Source organism: Leptopilina boulardi, unplaced genomic scaffold (genome assembly GCF_019393585.1).
Source record: "Leptopilina boulardi isolate dan_hultmark-lab unplaced genomic scaffold, ZJU_Lbou_2.1 LbouV2_354, whole genome shotgun sequence".
NCBI lineage: Eukaryota > Metazoa > Arthropoda > Insecta > Hymenoptera > Figitidae > Leptopilina > Leptopilina boulardi.
The window spans coordinates 1,250,332-1,276,690 of record NW_026137923.1 but is presented as its reverse complement, the minus strand read 5'-3'; the positions used below and the strand labels follow the sequence as shown (position 1 = coordinate 1,276,690).

The window sequence follows — 26,359 nt, the reverse complement described above, 5'->3', positions numbered from 1 at the left end:
TTGGTTGGGATACCAAAGTTCACTACTGGCACAATACTGGTTCAGTATTGGCTGCCGAGACTGGGCAGTCTGTACTGAACCAGTACTGGTATTTTCATTGTATCAGTACTGTTGCAGTACCACCCTCCTAGTACTGGCAAACCAGTACTGAGCCGATATTAAGCCAGTACTGGCTGAAATAGATTTTCTTTTTGATTAATACTAGTTTACAAAAAGTTCTAGAGTGAACCTGATGAATCTTTTTGTTTAAATATTTTGTTTATAAAAATTTTTTCACCTTGATTTTATTTTTCAAAATTTAAATGTACTTTATTTTGCTTTTCTGTATGGGTAAAATTATTTAAACAAAAAGTTTCCTGAGACCAAGCCTAAAACATTTTGCAAGATTTTCTTATTGTTTTCAGATATATGCAATAAACCAAAAAAAAATTTTAAACGATCAAACTAAAAAAAATAAATTTGTTTATAAAAAATTTATATTTTTTTAAATAAAAATTTAAAAAGATTTTCTTGACAACACTTGTTAAAAATCAAAAAACAACTTTTATTTTCTTAAAAAAGTTTTTCAAAAATTCATTTTGATGCAAATATATATGTGATTAAAAATAGATATTATACTTTTGGAAAAAACTTAAATTTAAAAATTTTTACCCGAAAATTTATAAACCTACAAAAAAATACGTATACTTTTTTTAATTTGTCTTGGGTTACTAAAAATTTCACACACTTTTTCCGAAAAAAAAGTATTACCTGGAGCAGAGATTTCACTATTGCAGTGAAACTTATCTCTGTTATAGTTAAAGCTTTCTTTTCGTATACAATAAATTACAAAACTGCCAGTACTCGACCAGTACTGAACCAGCAGTGGTTACCAATACTGGTGCCAACTTTGGTAACCAATACTGGTAAAATGTTATCATTCCAAAGTTACGCCAAATCTGGCGCCAGTACTGCGCCAGTAGTAAATTTTTGATTGGGTAATTACTGTAAAAAAGAAAATCTTATTTTAAGTTGCAATATTTTGAAATTTACTAAATTTACACTTATTTATCATTTAATGAATTCAAGTAAAAGTTAAGTAGAATATACTATATATTCTAAAGAAATCTTTTTTTAAATTATCTACCTATTCATTTATATATTGAAATTTTAAAGCAATAAAGTTTAACTTTGAAAATTATATCGAAAAACATGAACTTTGTAAATAAAAAGCAGGCAGCAATCTTTTATTTTTTTAAATTAAAAATTTTATTACAAGTTCATGTTATAAGATAACTGTCAACTTTTTCCATACTTAAAAAATATTGATAATATTCTACATCAATTTTGAATAACTTATTTAAAAATTTATTAATAATTCATTTTAGTTTTAGAGAACAACTATTGTGTTGTAATTTTCGGTAATAGTTTAAAAATAAATATTGGTAAAAATTTCTAACTGTGATTTTATCAAAAAAAAGTTTATAAAAATATATGACGAAAAAATGTTGAAATCGTGCTTTATATTATTTATTGGAATCTCATTATTACCGCATCTGATTGTGAGTAGTATGGAATGTTGTAGGACACTTTATACATTGACTTTTAAAACTAGAAACAATAATATCTGCTCAGATTTTTCTGCAAAAAACATTGAAAGAAGATATATTGATAAAAAAAAGTACAACATTGGTTCTTATAGTGATAATACTTCATGTGAAATAACAGTCTGTGCTGATGGCACACCAAGTGAATCATATTGTGGCAAAGGATCATGTGCAATTTTTGGTTGCATTTGTGATGGTGGTTGTAGATTAGGAGATCCAGAGGAACGGTTTCAACAAATATATACCGAAGAAAAAGTGTACGATGTGGAGTTTAAAATGTATACTTTAAATTAAAAAAAAAAAAATTAAATAATAGTCGAATTAACATCTTATGTGTGCTACAATTTTTTTTATTTTTTACTCATGACTATTATTTCTCTGATAACACATTGTATATAATATGACATTCAATAAAGGTAATACTTTATTATTTTTGTATTATATTTAATATTTAATTTTTTTTTCAAATTATATTAATCGTTTATTAATGCAATAATCAAAATTTGAATTGAAACGAGGGAAAAAAATTTGAAAAAATAGGTAAATCGGCATTAGGATTGAAATTGATCGATTAATTAATAAAATCTATATGTATCGCTTCTAAAAAGGCTTACGAAAGATATATATACATAACGATATAACGGGTTTAGATACACTTTGTGTTTGCCACTTGCCAGCAATTTGTTTTCAAAAGAACAGTTTTGCTGAAAAAAAATTCGTATTTTCATGTACTTCAATTATTAATTGCTCCGATCTTTCACAGGCGTCAGCTTGGAATAACGGTAGAGCCACTTTTTTCATGATGTCAGCTGCTCCCGGTCTTTCCGTGGATCGCTGAGCAAGTCTGTGTGTTTTACGATCGCAGTATGTTTTTCCATTGTCTCTAGGTAAATTAAATCTTTTTTTTTTTTTTTTTTTAGAAAAAATAAAAAAAAATTCAACTAGGCCGCACACTCCCCTCGATTAAATGTCTACTTTCCCTTTATCATTTATGTTTTTATCTCAATGTTTATTAAACGAAAGGATAATTAATTTTTCATTACCCCCTCTCTTTCTTTCTCTCTTCCCACTTCTTGAGAAAGAAATGCAAAAAATAGAAAAATAAAAATTTTTTTATTATTTTATTTTGAATTTTAGAAATAACGTGATAAAAAAAAATTATTAATTATTATATATAGGTATTTGATAAAAGCGATGATGATGTAAAAAGGAATTTTTCACGTAAAAAAAAGTGAAAGTATCTCAGGGTCGTGAGAAATAAAAATAATAAACTATTTACAATGATGAATTTTGTCTATCGTTGTGAATTAATTTTTTGAATGCTGGTGTATCAATTGCGACTGTAGTTTATAATGTTGATTTAAAAGAATCTCAAAAAGGAGGGACCTCGTGTGACTAAATTTTGTGCAGACGCGTCTTCTGGAAAGGTGGCTGACTAATGGACCAGCAAATTACATTATCGTCAAATCATTGCCTGACTCTTCACCTCGTTGAATTTCACAATGAAAATATTCTAAACACATACATATATATATATATATATATATATATATATATATATATATATACTCAACTCTAAACGGAATATAGTTAATTTTATGCAAATTATAAGTAAACATTGTTTTATTTTCTACTTAATAATAATATTAATATATTCAAATTTAAAAAAATCTTTGATTTAAAAAATGCTTATTTAAATAATAGAAATTTTTTTTTAATTTGAAAAAAAAATCTTTCTCTAATTCAAAGGAATTTTCTTTCTATTTCTTTTTAAAGGATTTTTCTTTTGAAATAAAAAACTGTTTCATTTTGATATTATTTTGAAGCATATTTCACATTTATATATTTTAAACTATTTTTATGTGCAGAAAAAATCGCACACAAACATCATTTATAAATATATATTTTCTAAGATTTCTAAAAAAAAAAATGAATAAAATGTACGCAAGTATCGTATTTATTTTTTTTTCGATAATACATTTTTTTCAATAGTGAAAATGTAACACACAATAAAGAAAACTTGAATTGAAAATGGAAATAACTGAGTATGAGATAACTTACATATAGTCTTTTATTATATATACGATAAAAGAAGGTGTTACATATGTGTATTATATTAAAAAGAACATTGTTATTTCTTATGTAAAATCCGAGTATATACAAAGAAAATTTTCTCGCCGTAGGTATTTATACACTCACTGAAAATATTTTTTCCAAATAAAAAAAAAACATTTCTTTGAATAAAAAAAATAAACTCCCAATAGTTTTCAAAAATAAAAATTTTTTTAATCAAGAAATCTTTTATATATATATATATGAAAGATGATTTTTTTCAATTTAAAAAATATATTTTTTTAGTTTCAAAAAAAAGAATATTTTATTTAAAACAAATGAATATAGGGCAAAAAAATTGTTTTCTTTTCCTAAGGTTAAAATTTCATATAAGATTTAAATTATAATTTTAATCGCTTCATGTGATTTCGGTCAATCAAACAAATAAGTGCGTTTTAGGGGATCTTCTTTCTTTCTAATCTATTACCATTTTCGTTAACAGTTTATTATTAATACGATTAAAGCAATAGATTGGAAAAGAAACAGCTAAAAAATATTAAATATATTAGGAAATATAACATAAAAATAGTTTTTGCAAGGAAGAGATGAAAATTTCGTTGATCGAGGATTCAAATTTAAAAAATTGTTTTAAACACTTAGGTCTTAAAAACTTTTTGCTTGAATAAATCAAACATTTATCTACACGATCTGCATGAAATTAAGGTTTTATTTTTTATTTAAATAAATAAAATTTTAAAAATAAAAAATGTATGTCATTGGGGGCAAAGCCGTTTAAAAACTGTTTCGTAAAAACAGTTAAAAATGAAAATCTGCATTACCTTCATATTTGAAGTTTTTCTAACTTCACATGAATTAAGTGTCAACAAATATTAATCTGATTTTTTAACCAAAACATGTAAGTATTTTTTCGTGCTTTCTTATTGTTATTTATATTTTGAATATAAATATATATTTTTTATAACTGTAGTTTTATTAAATTAAAATTAATGAATTAATATTAAATAATTGTTTTTATTTATTTTCAAAAATTACATATTTCAATTTAATTATTTTTTATTATTATTATAATTATCTTACATTACCTATATATTATTATGTTACATTATTTCACAAAATCAAATAAAATAAAGGAAATTAGTTATTTTTATGTAAAAAATCTGTGTTTATTATATAATATATTAAAATAGTATAATTTTAAAATAATATTTCATTTAGAACATAAATTAATTTATTAGAATTCAAATTTATTATTAACATTAAAAAAATGATAAATTTTGTGTAAATATAATATTAATATTTCATAATATTTTCGCCCCGTTATTTAAATTATTTTTGAATTTGAACAGTCGGTAAAGTAGACTTTTCAACGAAAAAGTGAAGAGTTGAATTCAAAATGTGAGGTTAAAAATACAAGTATTGATATTTTTTATAATATAACTTAAAACTCTTTAAAAAATGTATAAAATACTTATGTTTCAAAGATATTAGGTCATTTACTGCAACATCGTACTGTTATAACGGCTATAATTTTCTACCTTTAAAAAATATAAGCAAAAACGTCGCTGTCTCGCCATACGGGGCAAAGCCGTTTTTTTACATCTCTTTGAAAATAATTAAATTAATTAATCAAGCTTATAATAAATTAAATATAATTACTATTGAAATTCGTTATTAATTAGTTTTAGATGAAATAGAAAAAAATCACGTCAATTGGAGGTGTAATAACAAAAATATTTATAAATAAATGTTACATCAGCGGCTTTACCCGCTCTCCCCTACTTAAGGTATCACAGCGGCACTAATCGGAGTCAAAAGTTTGTAGCTCGCATTACTACTTCCCGCACTATACTTTCGCCCTCAACTCCCTATACTCTCAGCCCATACTGTACCTACTTCTACAAATACACTCGTACACGTATACCCCACACTAGCAGCGATTGGAAGGAATAGGAGGTTTGACAACGTCGCTTTAAGTCTCGCTTTGACTACTGTGGACTACTGTCTCTCTCTAACTAATGTTACCATCCTGCGATGTTGCCACATCAAAGTGGCGGGTGTGCTATATATTGCAAATGACGTCATGAAATAGAATTTTTAATTTATAATTACAAATAAACGGCACGGTAAATTATAAATTTCTTTGTATATTTTAGTTCCAAATTTATTCGTGAATTCAACATTAGTTTTTGAAAAAAATTTATAGAAAACTTCTGATGATATTTATGAAAATGTACTTCTCCCCCATACATTAGTCCCGTCTCCCATACAAAATAAGCAACTTTGATTGCTAATATCTCGGGTTTCGTACGGCGAAAATTCTTCATATTTTGCAAATTTGTCAAGAATGATAATAAGAACATATGGTAAAATTTTCAAGAAAATCTATAGAAAACGGTTTTACCGATGTGATACCTTAATTATTATTATATATAGAAAAGCAGGTGGCTTTCTAGGGAAATTATACGTTCGAGCTTGTCACTTTCCAAAGTTTGCTTTTCCCGACGGATCGAGATGCTGCCAATGACAGGAATCTTTGTCTCCACGGTTTCATCCCTTTCCTCTCACACCCCTTTTTCACTTCATGCCTATCGCTTTATCGTATCTCATCCCATTTTGCAATACCCCTACACTCTTCCATATACATTCTCTCGCGACTTGTCTCTCTCACTCTATATTTACCCCCTCTCCCTCTCTGTCTAAAATATATATATATAGGTACGAAGCCGTACCTGACTCGATGTGGTTCGGTGTTTCCGTCAGGGAAAACTCTGAGTCTCAGCTGTCATCGACAGATCTTCTCACCCTCGCAAAAATAATTACCAGTCTGACGCAAGAGAACTGTCGACCTTTTTCATCCTCTGAAGCTATCCGGATTCAGTTTTTCACCCTTCAAGTATCCTCGAACGCCATTGTGCCAATCGGACTCACTCTCTCGCGGTTGGTCGACGTTGCTTGCAATATAAGCACCCAATGCTTTTCCCAACTAATAAAAATTCATTTGTTTCCTATCGAATGAACGTCGATTTCAATCTGACTCTCTGTTCGTCATTCTAAGAAATACACGCGAGAGAAATTTAATTTTTCTATTTCATTTTACTCTATATCTCTCTCGTCGCGCATTATTCTATCCGCAGTAAACGAAAGACGATAGAATTTTCTTTTGTTCAAATATTAATATTTTATAGAATTTTTTTTTTTTTTTTTATTAATTATATAGTATTTAAAATATTTAGCGAAGAGCACATGACAGGAAAATGTTTATTGAAAGTTTATTTTTAGTAAAATTTTCTTTTAAATAAAATTTTTACTTTGGCAAATTTTTATAATTAACACATATTTTTTACATAAGCGATTATCTATATTTAAGGGGAGAGACAGGTTAAATTTCAATCTATCAAAATTAATGTTTAGGGGATTTCAATTGTTTTTTAATGACATTATTTAGGATCTAAAATTTTTATATATTGTTAAAATTTAAAAAAAAAATTATTTTTCATTTCGAAAAAATTTAACTAAATAGAAATTAGGTTAAATAAGAATTTCGTTAAATATTTACAGGTGAATTAAAAGTTTATTAAAATATAAAATTTCTCATCAATAAAAATGGTGGTAAATGAAAATTTTGCTATCTATAATTTGTTATTATTTCTTGAAGTTTGAATTAATTTTATTATTTATTTATTATTATCATAAATATTATAATTAATATTGAAAAAATAAATAATCAGACTTGAAGTGAATTATTAAATTCTAATGCGCAACAAAAACGAACTCAAAGAACAATAGGAAAATACGTAAATGTGTGAAAAAAAATAAATAAACGAGAAATCCATGACACATATCATTCCCCAAGAGTTTCAGAATGAATTTATCTGTGCTTATTATTTGAAATAATTATTCACAACACATGCTTTTCAACGATTGTCACTCGATCTATGCCCCCGGGGAGAAGTTTCATCGTGCAACTTTATAAATTCATCAATTTTGAATTCAAATTTTTCCCATTCCAACGCCCCGATACAAGTAGTAATCGACGATCTGTAAAGTTCGTCATCGATTCCCGTAGGATAGCAATGCTGCAGCAGCAGTCTTGTTTTGTAGCGTAATGCACAAAATTAATATTGCCACTCGATGGGATTCCCAGCTCGCCTGCGATGTAACGACTAATCGAACGATTGCCTGCCTTTTGTAAAAGCACAAAAAGCATCTCTCTATCTCTCTTTTTTTACCCATCATACATACCTATACATATATATATATATATATATATCTATATTCGCCATTGCATACCAATACATCAACAGTTTAATGGCGCTTTTCCATTTGCTTTTTTCATCACATGAGAATTTTAATTCGCGGATAATAATTCCTCTACAATGAGACCAATAGTTTGACAAGAAAAAATTTTTTTTTACAATATTCAACAAGATTTTAATATTACTTTAATTATTTCTTACATTTTTCGCTTTTAAATACTTTATCGATTAATTAATAATAATTTATTATTTTATGAAATTGTTATAGTTGGTTATATTCCGGGTTGTATGATGTTTGACAAAATTTAGCATTTTATTGTTAAATTTATCAAACATCAGAAAACACCGGAACATTCTTTAAAGTGTCATTTTGACACCCACTTTTGTGCGGAGGAATAATAATTTTATCTTTGCACATAATATTTATTAAGATATATTATAATTTTAACTAATATATTTTTACAATATATTCGGTAAAATATCAAATATAACCTTAAGAAATATTATGATTATAATATAATTTAACTTAGTTTAAAACTTTTAGCTATTTGTACCGGAGTTCGGTACAAAGTTGACGGCATGGCATAAAGGCACGTGAAAATCTCTCTCTCTCTCTCTCTCTCTCTCTCTCTCGCTGTGCAATTAAAGCGACGTCTTGTCGCTATGAGCTCCCGCGCTCGACTGATTCTCGCTTCTTCCCCTTCTCCGCACTCCACATGCTCCGCATGGTGGGGGAAAAATAAGGCCTCTATTGGCTCTCACAATTTGGAGAGAGGGTACCTCGCGCGACTCTTCTCTCCACGCTACATAAATACAGCGAGTTTCTGTGACTCGCTCTCTCTTCTTCGCCAACTCTCAACGGAGCAACACGTCACTTGTGACGAGTTGCGTAACTCCAGCCACGCTGCCATTCCACGCGTCTCACTACCGTGAGACCCAAGCCGCCGCGTCACTTCTCGACGCCATCTTCTCTCAACCGCCTGCCAACCTGTCAACTGCCTGCCGTTCTCCATAGGGAATTTTTATTGAATAAATACTATTTTATTCTGGACTCCATCGTCTTATTTACTCTTTCACTGGCCGTGAAAGACCATCACCATCACACACCAACACAACAATCTGTCCTTTTCAGGACAACCATTTAAAAGGAAAAAAAACATTGACAATTAGTCCTTTTCAGGGCAAATTGTCAATCGTAGGAATTATTTTTGTTCTTTAAACTTGAAATTTAATCCTCGACAGCAGTCGCCCCACGAATCATCGGGAGACTCTTGGGGACTGCGCTCTGAACCCTGCTTGGGTTCGAGTGCCCGACACCAGGAACTCTCCCTGGCCACTGCTCGTTCGACCTTTTTTTTCGTTCTAGGCTAACCTTTGAGCTCGTCACTTTCCCTCCACACACAGTGACCGGTATCAAAATGATTTATAAAAACGCATGAATAATGTCTAAAATTGATTTTACGGAATCTTTATTTGATAGAATTTTCTTTTAGCCGAATTTATATTTGCTCGAATTATTTTATTTGACAGAATTTCCATTTACATTATAGAACGAATAGATAGAACGTCCAAGCGCCCGTCCTGCCGGAAGGCTTTTTTGGATGGCCCTATATATATGAGGGTGGTAAAAAGGGAACTCAAAATTTTTTTCTTTCACCTTTTCTTATTAAAGTAGACGTAAAAACGAAAAAATTCATGCGTTAGACTTTAAAAAAAAATAATATTAAACCATGTTTCGAAGCCTTCAAACTTTGCATGTTTGCTACAAGCCAAAAAAACAGTTTTTCGTAAATTCACTGTAAAATCTACAAAAACCAATATTTTTCGGTCTAACTACTCTCATTTTCTTCTGAAGCCTTCAAAGAATAAAATGTGATAGTTTATTTTAAAAAAAATTCAGTTTAAATATTTTTTTGGATTCGTCAAAAAAACCCTATAAAAACGTCCTTTTTCTTTGAATTCCCTAGCCCAGGGATTTTAATTAACAAACTTTATGTTTACATGCGCTAAAAGCTTGTGTTTTTACCTTTCCAACGATATATTTTACTTTTGGATTATCTGAATCCATGTTAATTTTATAAAGCGATTTCGGAGGGACTCACGTGAGTCTTTTTCATCCTGCCGGAAGGCTGTTGGACGTTCTATCAATAAAAGTTCTATGATATATATAATGTAAAATTAACAGAAACAATTTTTTGCAAAAATTATATTTTTATTCTAAGATGTTGAAAACGATTTCTGCAGTTGACATTTTTAATTTGTAAATTTATTTATCTTAATTAAGAAATGCTTCTTGGTTTTCATTATTGCAGAGCCAAGGGAACTGCGATCAGAGGCTGTGATGCTGTTCAACTCGAAACAATTTATGAGGATAAAATTTAAGCTCATTTTAATAAGTTTGTATGTAGTTATTATTATTAAGCTGTATTATACAATATAAGTGTTGAATAAACAAAATTCGTTAAGAGAAATTATTTTTCGCATATGATTCTCATCCCTTTGATTTTTACTTTCCTCACATAATTACCTCCATATGAAGTTGGCGTCGACGCCAATAAAAATTAAAAATAATATCAATTACAAACAAAAGACAAATATAAAGATTCATAACATCCATTGTAGTTGTAATTAATTGAGTTTTGTAATAAATAACTAATTATAGTAAATAAAAAATAAATTGTAAGGGTAAGGGTTTGAAAATATATTTAAAGACATGGAGTAAATAATAATAATAAAAAAAAAAAAAAATTATCTCATACGCTATACAAATAATTATATCTATCTACAAATTTTTTGATAATTAAAAAAATTTTAAATCCAAATTTCGGTAAATATCAATAATTATAAAAAAACAACAACAAATAATACAATTGGAAAGTTAAATTATCTAAAGTTTTCACCCCCCCCCCCCCTGCTTCCTACTTCACGACTATTCAAAGTAAAATGATTTCGCGACTTGAAGGTTTTCATCCCAGAAAATCTCTGTACTTTAAAAGCATTCGTCTGGAATAGTTGGTTGTCAACTTTGTAACAGATCCGTCCTGCGCGGTATTGTGTTCAACTGTGCATTGAAAATGAATTCAGAGAAACACCCCTGCTTTCTGATTGAGTTTCGTTGAGTTTCTCTAATTAGCAAACAGATTTGACGTTACAATCTCCAACTGAAAACTTTCCCAATTAAACTGACTTCGAGACGAACTTATTCTGTCACATTGGGAGAGTAGTAACGCGTCGTCTTCGTAACTTGCAATCATGTAGCAAATATATATATACGTATACCACTGTTAATATATGTTCCAACAGAGAATCTCATTTCAAATTTGAAACATTACATTTTCCTAATTAATTTCAGCGTCTTCCTTCAGTTTCATTGTTTTCCAAATATCACCATCTTTGAGAAAAAAAAATTCTAATCAATTATTATTATTATTTTATCGTCATTACACTGAAAAAAAAATTCTGGTTAGGCTATATTTAACATTACTTTCTAGTTATGTTAACCAGAATTCTAGTTGAATTAACTAGAATTCTCGTTAAAATAACCAGAATTCTGGTTATTCTAACCAGAATCAAAATGTTAAATATACCCTAACCAGAATTCTGGTTATTCTAACTAGAATTCTGGTTATTCTAACTAGAATTTTTTTTTCAGTGTATAATCAATAATATATAAATCTTCAATAAATATGAATTTAAATAAAAAATTATTAATAAATTACATCTTTTTTATTTATACGATTCTCAATAAAATACTAAATAGAAAAGATTTTAAATCAAGGCATTAACTACACTGAAGAAAAGTATAATTTCTACCATGAAAACGGGATAAAATTTTTACTCTAGTTGAGGACGCCACCGTTTATGCGCTTTAGCATTATACAGTGAAACCAAACTAAAAATAATACTAGTTTTTTTATAAATTGAGATGACCTTAAATTAAGATAATAATTTTAAATCAAAAAATGATAAATTCATCGATATAATTTTTCGAGAGTTCTTGTATTCTTCAAATCGAAGTCTTATTCTCTTTTCAGGGAAAAATTACCAATTCTTGATTTATTGAACTCAATAAAATTAATAAATTAAAGAAAAAGAAAAATAAACGTTTCAAGAAACAAAGAAATATATTTTTATCAGTTCAAACAAAAAACAAAAGAAAAACGTCGATTTTCTCTCATTTTTTTTGTGAAATCCACCATCGCAAAGAAGAAGTGCTCGCTTTGGGTTCGCGAACTAGAATCTAGAGGGTGAGCAACCCCCGAGTGTAACCCTAGAGAGCAGGTTGCAAAAACGAGGGTTCCCTCTCACAAAGTCTCGCCTGATTGGCGAATGTAGACTATCGACCAACCCGCGACCAGCCCTTTGTTTTAGCCGCCACCCTCTTCAACCCCCCTTGCGGAAACCTAACCTCAAATCTGACGAACTGCAGAGGGATTTCCCCATCGTCATCATCGTCGTTGTCAATGAATCCCTTTAAAAATTCCTTACACAACTCGCTTATATTCTTTCCAATAACATTTTTACTAATTTATAATAAAATACAGTACTCTCTAAATTTGAATTAGTGAGAATTTGTTCATTAATTCAAAGTAGTATAAAATTTTCACCAATTTTATTTTAGTTTAATTTAGTTATTTTAGTTAAATTTAGTAAATACAATTTAAAACTACTAAATCAAATAGTAATATTTTAATGAAAATTAGTAAAAATTCTTACTAATGTGAATTTGTAGCTCACTTTTTATTAAATAAAATTTAGAGTATATATATATGTTGGCAGTGTGTTTTTTGTTGCAATTCCAGCTTGATTCTAATTAGACAAATAAAAAATTAAATTACAGTATTTTGTTTTGTTTATAACTTCTAATTGTTTAACAATAATTATTTAAACAAACAAACAAAAGTACACTTTTCTGAACTCGCAGTGCAGCAAAGTATTGATCTAAGTGCAGAAAAGTGTACTTTTGTTTCAAAGTGCAGAAATCAACAACTTTGTGCCCCATTTACATTGAATTAAAGTGTCATTTTTCTTGCATGTGTTACAAAAAAAAAATTTCGCTGCTGTCTTCAGTATAGGTCATTCCCAAGAAGCACGTAATATATCCTCAATATCAAGGTAATATTACACGTGAGATTCGTAATATAACGCTGTAATATTACAGTAATCTTACAGTGATCTTAAAATGTCCGCCTCAAGGTAATAATACCGGGAATATTACTGTAATATTAACGGTAATATTACAGTAATATTACAGACTGATTTGAGTTATTCATAAAGCATAAAAACGTAAATATATTATAAGTCAATTTGGCTTGTTGGTAAAACTCTGGACTCGTGTGCTTTGAGTTCGGGGTTCGATTCCCTGGATGGGTAGATTTTTTTCGTAAAGAAATGTTCCTATAATATTACTGTAATATTCTCTTGTAATATTACCTTAATATTACTGCAATATTACTGTAATATTACCTTAATATTAGCGCGTAATATTACAGTAACATTACCGGTAATATTACCTTGAGGTGGACATTTTAAGATCACTGTAAGATTACTGTAATATTACAACGTCAATATTACAATCTTACATGTATACTGAAAGACTTTTTGTTTCAAAAATTAATATAATTTGTTTCAAAAAGGGGATAACTGTATTTTTGTACTATTTAGTCATATGAACGTACTAGTTTCTAACCAAATAATACCAAAAATTAGTATGGACCATACTAATTTTTGGTATTATTTGGTTAGAAACTAGTACGTTCATACGACTAAATAGTACAAAAATACAGTTATCCTCATTTTGTAACAAATTATATCAATTTTTGAAACAAAAAGTCTTTCAGTGTAATATTACCTTGATATTGAGGTTATATTACGTGCTTCTTGGGTTCCATGTCAAGTGTACCCAACTCATGTCTTTGACAAGGTTAAGTTAGGTTAGGCTGGGTTAGGAATGGGTTATTCCATTTCAAGTGTAACCAATCATTTTACTAACCATGTCAAAAACATGGGTTGGTTACATTTAATATGGAATGACCCATATATGTTGAACCTATATTAGTATTTTAGTTCTGATTTTAACCTCAAACCCACAGGCGAATTGACGCGGAACGACCCATATATCTACCTATATTAGTATTAAAACGGACATAACCTCAATATTCAAGGTCCTAGATCTCCAGGTCATAGATAAAACATAACCTTAAATAATTTAAGGGCATATGGTTCCAAAATTCAAGTTCAGAGATCAAACATAACCTCAAAATTCTAAGGCATAGGTTTCCAGCATTCAAGGCCTTAGTTCAAACATAACCTCAAAATTCAAGGACATAGGTCAAGAGACCGAGCGCTATGTCCGAGAAACATAACTTCAAACTCCCCTATAATCAAGAAACGAACATAACCTCGAAATTTAGATAAAATTTTTATAATTTTAATATTTGCAAGATTTTAAAAAGTTAATCATTAAAGTGGGAAATAATGGGAGTTGGCGCGAATGTCGTTCCATTTTTTTTTCTTTATAAAAATCTCGAATTCTATACAAGCTATAAGGATAAATTTTTTTTTATTGCAGGTCAATTCTATGATTAAATGAAGATATATAAATCAAAATTAAAAAAAAAAAATTCATGCGTTTTGAGGAAACCTCAGAAATATGGTTTACCATACATGTAAATACGAAGAAACGAAGAGAAAGAAGAGATTAATTTTCATAAAGTAGAAGTAATTATACGTGAGCGGTTGACGAGATGTGAAAAATTAATTCGCGTCATTACACAGTTGGAACACATCTTCTTTCTTTCGTTGACCAGCAGTTGCCTGGGAAGCCTTTGACAAAAAAAAAAAAGATTTTTTTTTAATTAATAGAGCGTACTGCAGCAAGGCAGAGATGATATATATATATATATATATATATATACTAAGCGGAGGGTTCGGTTGAAGGAAGAGTCGAGGAAGAGCGCACAGGCAGGAAGAGGGTGGCGGCAGGCTGTAGGTTGGAGGGTTTTAATGAGGATGAGCGAGATAAAATCCCTCCTTCCACCCTTGTACTCCTCCTTCTCGCATCCACCTCTCTCAAACCATCTTTTGCACTCCGTTTCGCTTCAGCATCCCCAGCATCCAGCCGAGGCTCGCGCGCGATATACCGAAATACAAAAGAGAAAGTAATTTCTTTTCCCAGCAATTTTTCCTCTCTTACCGGTAATGCCGGTTGCCGCGCGCGCGGCTCACAAGGGTCGCTTTATTTTCCTCTCGGATAAAAAATGAAGCCCGAGAGCCCACAGACCTGTCGACTAACTGAATTTATCAGCAAAACTCACCCTACCTCTCATTCCACACCTCGAATCAGGTATTTTTCTACATTTTCTTTTTTTCTTTTTGCCCCCTCATATTTATATATTTAATTGACGTTCTGACATTAATATATTGTATCTTTATTATTATATGATAAACATTTTTAAATTAGATCATTTTTGGAGACTTCTTTTTTTATTAATATAAATTTTATTTTCTTTTGAGAAGTCAAAAAAAAAAAAAAATGTTTTTAAATTATAAAAGCGGACTGATAATAACCCTACCGGAAATTGACAACTGGTATGGAATTATTGACCTGAATCTTTAAACATTTATAATACTACGAAATCCAAAAACTGATTTTTTAAAGAAAATTTACTTTGTTTTTTTTTTTTTATGAAAAAACAGAATATATTATATTCTAATTGTATAGGGTAAGTCCGGGGGAGTTGGCCATGGTTTTTTTTAAAGGTCTATAAAAATAAAAAGAAAGTGAATTATGTATTAACATTTATTGCTAATTAAACATTGAACATTTAATTTACAAAAAATAATAAAAATGAGAAATTTTTTAAATGCAAACAATCTTAAAATTAACATTTTTTAAAAAACGCGTTTGGCCATCTCTCCCGGAATGTACGGGGGAGATATAGCCATAGGCGTACGGGAGAGATGGCCAATACTTTAAAATCAATTTTTAGCTTTTCGCTTTATCAAAATTTTTAATTTAAAGGGATTAAAGTATTTTTTTCTTGTTCTGACTACATTTCGAACATTTATGATTAAATTCAGTGCAATTTTCATAAGCGCTGTCTGTTTGTCTGTCTCACCAACACAACAAGGAAACAAGGAATTTTTTTGAGATATCAGAGTGGTTTCCAATTTATTTTTGTGTCCTGAACATGAATCCGGGTTCCAAAATTACGTATCACGTCTGGATTTTGAGTAAACTGGGGATAAAGTCTCCAAAAACCGTGTTTTTGAGTGTTTTCAGTATTTTTTTTCTTTAACCTGACGTGATAGAGACTTTCATATAGGCTTAAATTAAAGCTCATATCTTACACTTTAAGACACATACGTATGCACAAGATAAAAAAAAATTGAAATTTTGAAAAAAATTAGGTTCAAGTCACTAAACAGATTTTTGGGGTCATTACCCCCATTTTATCAAAATTTCAAAAAATTTTTTATTATACGCATATGGGTCTTAAAATGTACGTTTTAAACTTCAATTTAAGCCTAGATAGAAGTCTCTAGCACGTCAGTTTAAAGAGAAAAAAATACTGAAAACACTCAGAAACACGGTTTTTGAAAAATTTACCCCCACTTTATTCAAAATCCTGGCTTCATACGCCATTTTAGAACCCGGGATCGTGTTCAGCACACAAAAATACATTGAAAACCACTCTGATATGTATATAAAAAAGTCTTATTTTGTAGACCTGTGTTATGATTGTTTATAAACGTTTTTAAGATTTAATTACACAATAGTGAGTTTTTTTTTTATTTGATCATATTTAAATTTGAAAATCTTTGTTGGAGTGTATTGTTGTAATATATGTCATTTGCCACAGAATTAATGTTTTTTTTAGCGAACATACGAATCTCAAGGGTGCCAATAACTTAAACAGTATGGCCATCTCACCTCGAAAAAACATGGCCATCTCTCCTAATGTCAGGAGACAAATTGACACAACTAAAATTTAAATAAATAAATAAAATTTTTGAATAAATATAAATTTATGACAAAGCTTGGGTCATGTACTTTACAGAAAAAAATAAAATTCAAAATTATTCTATAAAATAAAATAACACCAGTGAGAAACGTAAACTCATCACTTTTTTTCCGAACTAGTCAAAATAACAAATCAGTTTTTTACTTACTTCTTCAATATTTTTCGTGAAGTTTTTTCTTTTAATTGTGTTTTGCCACAAAATAAAGCGAACTAATCTTTAATGAGCGATACCTAGCAGCAAATTCTATAAAATATTTGAATTGGCCAACTCCCCCGGACTTACCCTATATAATAGCAGAGATAGAATTGATTTGATAGTTTCAGTGATGGGTTTTAATTTTTTTCTCCCCGTCTCCCAGGTCTTGTGAGGGAATAAAGACATGATTGTCTGTCCGATAACTGCTTTTTCCTCTGATTTCACTACGATCTGTAGAAATTGCTTCCACTAGCGTATCATCCAATTCTAAATCACTATTATTTATTAAACAAAAAAAACGATAGAATTTAAAATGAAGGTACATTTATTGAAATCCGAAAAATGATTAAAAAAATCAAATTTAATAGAAAAGTTAAATCAAAATTTATCTTCCAAATAGAAAAACTATAAAAAATTGTAACTAGGTAGAAATAGTAAATTCTTTCATGACATTTTAAAGAGTTAAGTTATAAATTGAAAAAATCAATACTTTTAAGATTTTATTTTATAACAATACATTTTTTCCTATCAAAAGTTGACTAGTGGCGTGATACTGGTACCAGTACCGCACCAGCAGTGAACTCTGTCAATTTTTGGGTAGGGTTATAATTAATCGATATAAGTTTAGCAACTTGCAACTTGTTAGAGAATGATGATACAGTAATATGGAGGAAATGTTACTGGTGAGCAGTTCTCTAACACGATTCTGGACGTTTAGCATAATTAACGATAGATAATTAACACGCTCATATCATCACTATTCCGTCTATTCCTATAATTACTCAATCACTAATATATATTATACTTAATACTATTATTTCTATCACTATACCATAACGAACAAACTATAAAAATTAGAAAATTTGTTCGCAGAATCACATAAAAAATAAAGATCAAAAGTAGTATAGCGTGACTATAATTTTTTTCAGTAATAAAATTGTATTTTAAAGAATATTTAAAATCTAATAATTTTGCGATTTGCAAATTATTATAATAATCTCTATTTTTGTTTGAAAAATTAAAATTTCTACTATTATAAAATAGCGTAAATTTGAAAATATAACCTACTACTGCGACTGCAGTAAAATTAATTCAAATATTTATGTTTTTAACTAAATTTATTTATTTGAATATATAGTCAGAAAATTTTTAATTCTCACAATGAATAAATTTAAAACAAAAATACTTTTTTTTATAAATAACCAATTTTTTCATGAACTATATATATATTATATGCTGCGTAAAATGAAAAAAAAAATTAATCGTAAACGTGAATTTACAGGAAATTTTGTATTTAGCCTCAACTTGAATAGAAATAAATACATGAAAACAGATAAACAGAATTTAAATTGAAAGAAAGGGAAAAATAAAGCGCTCCAATAATTCCGGTACTTCGAATTAAAACGTCATTTCCCGTCATGGACATGCGGTGTGTTTTCCCTCTTTTTTGTAGCAAAGTTAATCAGCACAGCCATCGTCTGTGTATGTCACAAAAATGACTTTCAAACGTGCATACTACATTCATTTAGCTCATATTTTAATTGATCGTTCTGTATTCGTTCATTTCGAGCGATTTCGAGTACGTTAGATATTCAATGTGTGCTGTAATAATGACAAATGCACACGACATATATAATATAGATAACAAAAAAAAAAATAATTTATAATCATAAATGATATAATAGTAATAAAACAATAATAACAAAACTAAATAATAATACTGATGGTAATAATAAATAAAAAAATAATAATGTTACGAATATTGAAAAAAAGAAAAAAAAACAAATGTTACAACAGAAATACCTTGGCCGTCAATCAGTACCAGCGAGCCAAATTACTGTCAAATGCAATTAAGTACGACGAGGGTAAATCAAAGCGCGTGGCAACCTCGATAACGATTTCAATCCCAAAGCTATATATATCTATATCCTGGCTCTCGGTTTTCTCATCGCTAATTAATACACCTCGCTTGCCATTAGCCAGCCTCAGGCATCAAATTCAAATATGTTTGTATATATTCATAATATGCTTTACTAGTCCAATTTCCAACCGAAAAATAAATTAATAGCTTTATTTTTAATTTCAATCTTTTATAGTAAAAAAAAGTTACATATATATTGTATTGTAATTTCAAGTGCTGAGAATTATCTTGAAGTACTTTAAATTATCTGAAGATAATTCAGATAATTTCAAACAGGATACTTGAGTATCCAAAATTATTATTTAAAGTAACGTGAAATATCCTAAAATACCTACCATGAAGTACACTGCAAAAAGAAGTGTCTTAATATAAGATGTTTTGGTAGTCACTTTTAAGACGTTTTGGTAGTAACTTTTTAGTTATTTAAAGTGTCTTATTTTAAGATGTTATAATAGGAATAAAGCATCTAAATATTAAAATTAACATCTTATTCTAAGATGGAAGCGAATGGAAGTTACCATTTCCGTCTTAACATCTTGTTTTAAGATACCAAGAAGATACCAACTTTTTGCAGTGTATTTTAATTATTATTGGAAGTATTTAAAATTATCTAAAGTATCAGTAAATATTGAAATATTTTGATATAACCTGTATTATCTTAAAGTATTAGAATTATTTGATGTAACGTGAAGTATCGTGAAGTAGCCAAAAATAACTTGAAATACTATATGAATTATTTTAAAATATTCTGAATTATCTAAAGTACTGTGAAATATACTGCAGTACTTTGAAGTAATGTGAATTATCTTAAAATAATTTGAAGTATCCAGAATTATCTAAATTATCATGTCCCAGATAACACATAAGCTTGCTGCGCAATATTGCCAACCTTGCACGGCAAAATTTCCGCAAGCTTACTGCAAGCTTCAAATGTCCTGACTACCTGACCCAAGCTTACATGGTAAGCTTACCGAAAGATTGCAGTGCAAGATCGCACAATAAGATTATCGCAACATTGCTCAGTAAGCTTGCACGGTAACTTTGTAGCAAAGTTGGTGCAAGGTTGCTAAATGACCTTGCTTTGAACCTAAAATTTTTTTTAAAAAGTTTCGTCTAATTTATATAATTTTATTATATAAATTTTATTATATAAATTAGACGAAATATTGAAAAAAATTTAGGTTCAAAGCAAGGTTATTTGGCAACCTTGCACCAACCTTGCAACAAAGTTTCCGTGCAAGTTTACTGAGCAATCTTGCGATAATCTTATTGTCCAATCTTGCAGTAACCTTACACTGCAATCTTTCAGTAAGCTTACCATGCAAGTTTGGGTCAGGTGGGACATTTGAAGCTTGCCGCAAGATTGCTGCAATTACTTTCTTAGTTAGTTTAACAATGTTTGTGTAGTTAATTTCATTATTTCTTAAGAAGTTAAAAATTAGTAGTACAATTAACTTAAAAATGTAGTTAGAATTTAAAACTAACTATAAAATCTTATTATATCAACTACATTCTTAGTTATTTTAAATACTTTTTAGTAGTTAATACAACTTTTAAAATTGAGTTGAGGACCTATTGTACTATACAGGGTAATTAAAAAGTAGTCAAATCTACTACTTATTTTTTTGAGTGTAGGTGTATAAACAAAATTTTTGTTTCTTTACTCCTAAGTTTTAAATTAAATACATAATCACTTGTAAGTTAAAATCAAAATATATTATTATTTTTTAATTTAACAATATAGTTAAAAAAAATCAAGCTTATAAATTGAATTAAACTCAATAATAGAATAATTTACAGTTAAATCGAAATTAAGAATAAATATTTCTTAGTAAAAGCTAAATAAAGTGCCACATTGTGGATACACATATATACATATACAGGGAATTGTTTGAATGGACAGTCGAAATTTTTTTGTTTTTATCTTCCATAGAGAAAAATGTACCTATAGTGAATGGAATACAAGAGGGAATTTTTTGGCAATAAACAATCGACTAACTGGCGAGAGTACAGAATCAGGAACAGTTAGCAAGAGCATTAGGGTGAATTATTTTAGCCGCCCCATGTAAAAAGTGCGTCATAAATCACCGAAAATCGCGACCTCTATAATACCCGAGATCCTGTTTTACGACACTTATACTTCACCTTACAATCTATTAGATTTTTATTTATTTGTTTTTTTTATCTCTTTCTTGGAATTTAATATTCTTTACAAAAACAATAATTTTTTTTAGTTTAAGTAGTAATAATCAGTTTTGATCAGACAGAACAGTAGTAAAAACAAACAAGTTTATTTCATGTAATTTTAGTATCAATAGTAAAACGTAAATTTCAGTCAGACTTTCATTTTTGTAAGTTTTATATCAGTAGTAAAAGACAATTTAAGTAAGACTCGATATTTTTTTTCTAATTTTGGTATTAATAGCTGAAAATAGTTTTAATCGTCACGACGTTTTGATTTGTCATTTATATTTCAGTAGTAAAAGTCAATATCAGTCAGACAAAACGGTTCATTTTCATGCCTATAGTAATTTTAGCAGGTATCAGTAGTAAAAATAATTTTTAGTCAATATTACTAAATATTTGTAATTTTAGATAACAATGGCACAAAACATTAAAAATTAAAGGAACAATACTTTATTGGATACAGCGAAAAGTTTCACTAGAATAGTGAAAGATTTAACTGAAACAATTAAAACTTTTGCTATTTTAGTAAAACCTTTCGCTGTTTCAAGTTTTATTTTGTCCTTGAACCTACAAAGAAATTAATATTTAATAATAATTTACAGACAAAAAAAACTTTATGAAGAAATGAAATAATAATACAAAAAAAGTGATATTTTAATTTGAAAAACAAAATTCCTACTCAATCATTGATTGTTTATTTTTTTCGTTCCTATAGATATATAAGAAGAAAAAAATAATAATCTCTGCAGAATAATTGGCCTAGAAAGCATTCTCGTTATATAGTCTCGAGTGATCGGGAAGATCAAAGAAAAATAACATAGCTCAATGGAAATTTCCTTTTTATCATGATGAGACTTTAGTATAGCGGATGGAATCGAAGTCGATGATTAATTTTCAATTGCGACTTAATTATGTGGCGGCTAAGCCGTTCTTGGAAGTCCGATTGAAGAATGGGGGTTGTGCCACCCCTAATACATTCTCTATCTTTCTCTCTCTCTCTCAGTGGGGACAAAAATAGAGGATGTCACTGTGAGTCCCCAACGGCCATCGACGAATAAAGAATAAAAGACTTTGGCCGGGGGTTGGCGGATTGTGTCCGCTCTCAGGGGGTGCAGGACATGATTGCCAAGAACGCGTGATTAGATGGTCCTACCGTCCATCGACCGTCGAGATTGAACCGCGCGGATATGGAGACGTAAAAAATGCAATCGGCTCTTAGAGTAATGAAAATCCCAGCGTTATCCCCGGTAATTCAACCGAATGCTACTACTGCTATGCTCTGCTGTAGAAAACGAGTCCTGCCAGCCGGTCCAACCACTCCATTGCAACCAGACTTTCGAGGGTCGACGAACTGAAACCAACATCTGTCTCGTTCTCTTTAGAAAAAAGGATTTTTTAATTTTCATGTCCTTCACATTCTATAAATATTTTCATTTATTTGAGTAATATAAATGCGTTGCAACAAAAATTATTCTATATACGAAAACGAGATTTCAGGATTCTGAAAATTTTCCATAAAACAATGTAAAAAGAACGAAAATGTGAATTAGAAAAAATAATTGTAAACTATACATACATCGAAAATTGATATACTAGAATCTAAAATATTTTTGAGAAACAAAATATTTTAAATATTCGACTGTATATTAAAAAATTTCCCAGACACAAATAGAAAGCAAAAATATGTGCACGATGAAAAACGGAAAACAAAAATAAAGTAACTTTTATTATTTTTTAAAATAAATCCTAAACTGTCGGGAATTTCTGACAATTTTTACTACGGAAATAAATAGTAAAAAATACTATTTCCGAAGTAAATTTTACATTTTCAGAAGTAATTTTTTCTATTTTCAAAGCCAAAGTTAACAGAGATGCACAAAAACTCCAGATAGTTTTGGTTTTATTTTGTAAGTAGTAAAAGTTACCTTATATTTTTTTCTGTGTACATATATTTAAAAATATAAAGTTGTAAAGAAAATGGAACAAATTTTCTATTAATGAGATTAAAATATATGTAAAATTTTAATATAAATATTGATTAATAAAAAAAAATTAATTTAAAATAAAATAAACTTAATAATTTTCCAAAAATGCTTTATTCCTAAAAAGAAAATATTGGCAAATATCAGGACAACTTATCTAATTTAAAAAAAAATTGTCTTGCAAAAAGACATCTAAAATATTTAATAAAAACTGATTTCAGTGAACACCTGATTTATAGAAAAAAAAAATATATAAGGTAATATATAATTTTTTTTTGTCCAAAATTAAGATCAATTTGCAAAAGAGAAAGCTTCCAGGAAATTAAAAATTTCTTTTCTTCCTATCCCCCATTTCAAGGGAGTTGTTTCAGGACAATTATGGGATGACCTACTACTTCTTTGATGCCGTCGAAACGAGTGTCGAGGGGTTTGCCTTCTACACAACAAGGATTCCTACTCCCCAGTTACACGTGTCACAGCTTATCACATTCATTACATTACTTGTCCACCATTCCCACAAGTGCGTTGCTTATCGTCACTTTTACATTCACTACAAAGATACTAATAAAGTGTCAAAACATTTCATTTCATATATTATATTAAATATATACATTCCTCAATATATTCATTCAATTAAATGTTTTTTATTCCTTGAATTTATTTTTTTAACATTTATTCATCTAGTATACAATTTTAATCAACGCTGCAATAATTTATTTTTATTATTTAAATAATAAATATAGGTAATCAAAAAATATATATTCCGTAACTTTTTTACTTTCCACTTCCCATTTTTTCATTTTTCAATCAATATATTTACTTCTTCACCGAAAAAAAATCCTCTTGTTTCAAGAGGATTCCTCTTATTTCAATGCATATTTTCCTCTAGTATATGCTGCAAAAGGATGTCCTCTAGGTTTAAGAGGATTGTCCTCCATGTAAAATTATTCCTCTTAATTTAAGAGGATACTCTTATTTTAAGAGGAAAATAACATCTTAAAAAGAACTCTGAAATAATAAAAATGTAATCATCTAGTTTGTATGTCATAGATATAATCTATAAAATTAAAAGGAATAAAATTTGTTATTCCATGATTTACATCTATTTAAGTATAAATAAATTGAAATTGATTTTATTTTTTTGAATAAATCAACTAAATCTATTTTTAATAATATTTTTATGCGCAAAACATATAATTCATTAAATTTGAAAATTTATTTTAAATAAATTTTAAATAAAATTAAAATAAATAAAGATCGTAATTAAATAAAATTTTAAATAGCATAACCTCAAATTTATTTAAATTTTCTTAAAAATTATTTTTAAAAATTTCTTTTACCTTTAAAAATGGGCACGTATCGTGTAAGTTGCAACTGAATCAAGATATTTAAAAGACTATTATCCATTTTGGTTTATTCACCTTTTTTCACACAGAAACTAAAACTTTTTCACATATATGATATGCGATTTATGACGCGACGTAAATGATATGACGCAATCATCTTTGCGCATGAGCGACTTTCTATGAGAAATCCTCTTAGAATTTAGAGGAATATATTCTTAAACATAGAAGATTATTCTAAATTCTAAGAGTATTATTTTTATTCTAAAAAGATTTGTTTCGATCCTCTTGAAATTAGAGGAAAATATTCTCATTTAAAGAGTAATACTCTTCTTTTAAGAATAAAATTCAACAGAATTCTGTAAGAGGAATTTTCCTCTGAATACAAGAATATTTTTTTTTCGGTGTTGTTAAAACAATTTTTTGATACTTTCCTTTAAGGAAAAGATATATACGGTCATTTGATTTTATTGATTGGAAAATGAAGTGGGAAGTAGGGAAAAGAAATAATAATTAAAAGTAAAAAAGAATATACTCATTATATAATTCCTTCTTTTTTTGCAATTTTAATGATTTTTAATTTTCTTTTTAATTGAGATTTTTATTATAACGACGATATTGCTCTTGGCAAATAAAATATTTCCTTGGAATGATCGTGGGACACACACACACACACACAGCGCCATGTATAAGTAAGCGAGAGTAAAAAAAATGCGAATAAAGATCATTGAGGATTTCTTTTCAGTCTTATATTCTCCTGAGAGAAACCGATTTGGTTTGGAACTCAGACATCGCGAGCCGATCCTCTTCTTCGTTTCGCTGTGCCCTCGCGAAATCCCGATAATCCGCGATGAGACACAGATTGAGTTCCATCCCGGGAGTGCTGCATGAGAGGGAAGCGACGAAAGGAGAAAAAGAAAATTGGAATCCTTCCGGAAGGCGCGACAGGAGATGATGAAATTGCGGATGAGCGGGTGGACTGTAGGTGTTAGCGTAAGCCGGATAAAGAGTCCAAGGCTGGACAATTTCGAATTCCATGAAAATCTTCCTCCTGTTCCATCTACCAATCTCTCTCACTCTCTCTCTCTCTCTCTCTCTCTCTTATTCTCTTTCTCAATCTCTTGTCTTGCACTTTTTACGATTATACTTCTTCCATTTTCCCGAAATTAAAGTTTTTAGGGATTATTTGCTTGAATCTGTGATAAAAATCCTTTACAAAAAATTTTCTTTTTCTTCTTTTTTAAATTAAGTTTTCAATTAGGGCATTTCCACGTGTGACGCACGGACGTTTGTATGACAAATTTTATTGTTTTAGCCTTTCTAGTAATTTCAAATGAATTGATAATACAAAAAGTCAATTAAAATTGAAAATCTAATGAGCAAATCTTTCTAAAACCTATGTTAAAAAATCTTTTTCTCCTTCTTTACACCTTTTTTTGGTTAAATTATGAAACGTGACGCACGGACGTTTTCTGGACACACCTTTCGACAGCTCGGTGTAATTTATAAATTTTCTGCGAATTGTAATATTTTAAAAATATTTAATATATACCAATATAATAAGTAATCCATGTAGAAGCAGTTTGAAAAAAATTAAAAAATTTTTAATAAATTTTGGGGAATCCACACGCATTTTATCATCGTGACGCACGGACTTGACTATTGTGACGCACGGACATTATTCGATTTTTTTATAGGAGTTTGTATTCAGATGTTACAAAATGTATAAAAGGATATGTTATAAATTAATATTTGAACAAATATTTACATGCTTTTATAAAAAAATAAT

General features: G+C 29.0%; 1 protein-coding gene across 4 annotated transcripts in view; it reads left to right on the top strand.

Annotated features, from left to right (window-relative positions):
* The window catches only part of LOC127286403 (transcription factor Sox-2-like), a 192,536-nt gene that overhangs the window by 151,373 nt on the left and 14,804 nt on the right, over positions 1–26,359 (top strand). Inside the window, exon 4 of one of the 4 annotated variants that reach the window (XM_051312814.1) lies at positions 10,228–10,390. The exons of 2 other annotated variants lie outside the window; for them this stretch is intronic. The gene's annotated coding sequence lies outside the window, so the exon portion shown is untranslated. Of the gene's footprint in view, positions 1–10,227; positions 10,391–26,359 lie in introns of those variants that run through there. One more of the 4 variants, XM_051312815.1, reaches the window with a different exon arrangement.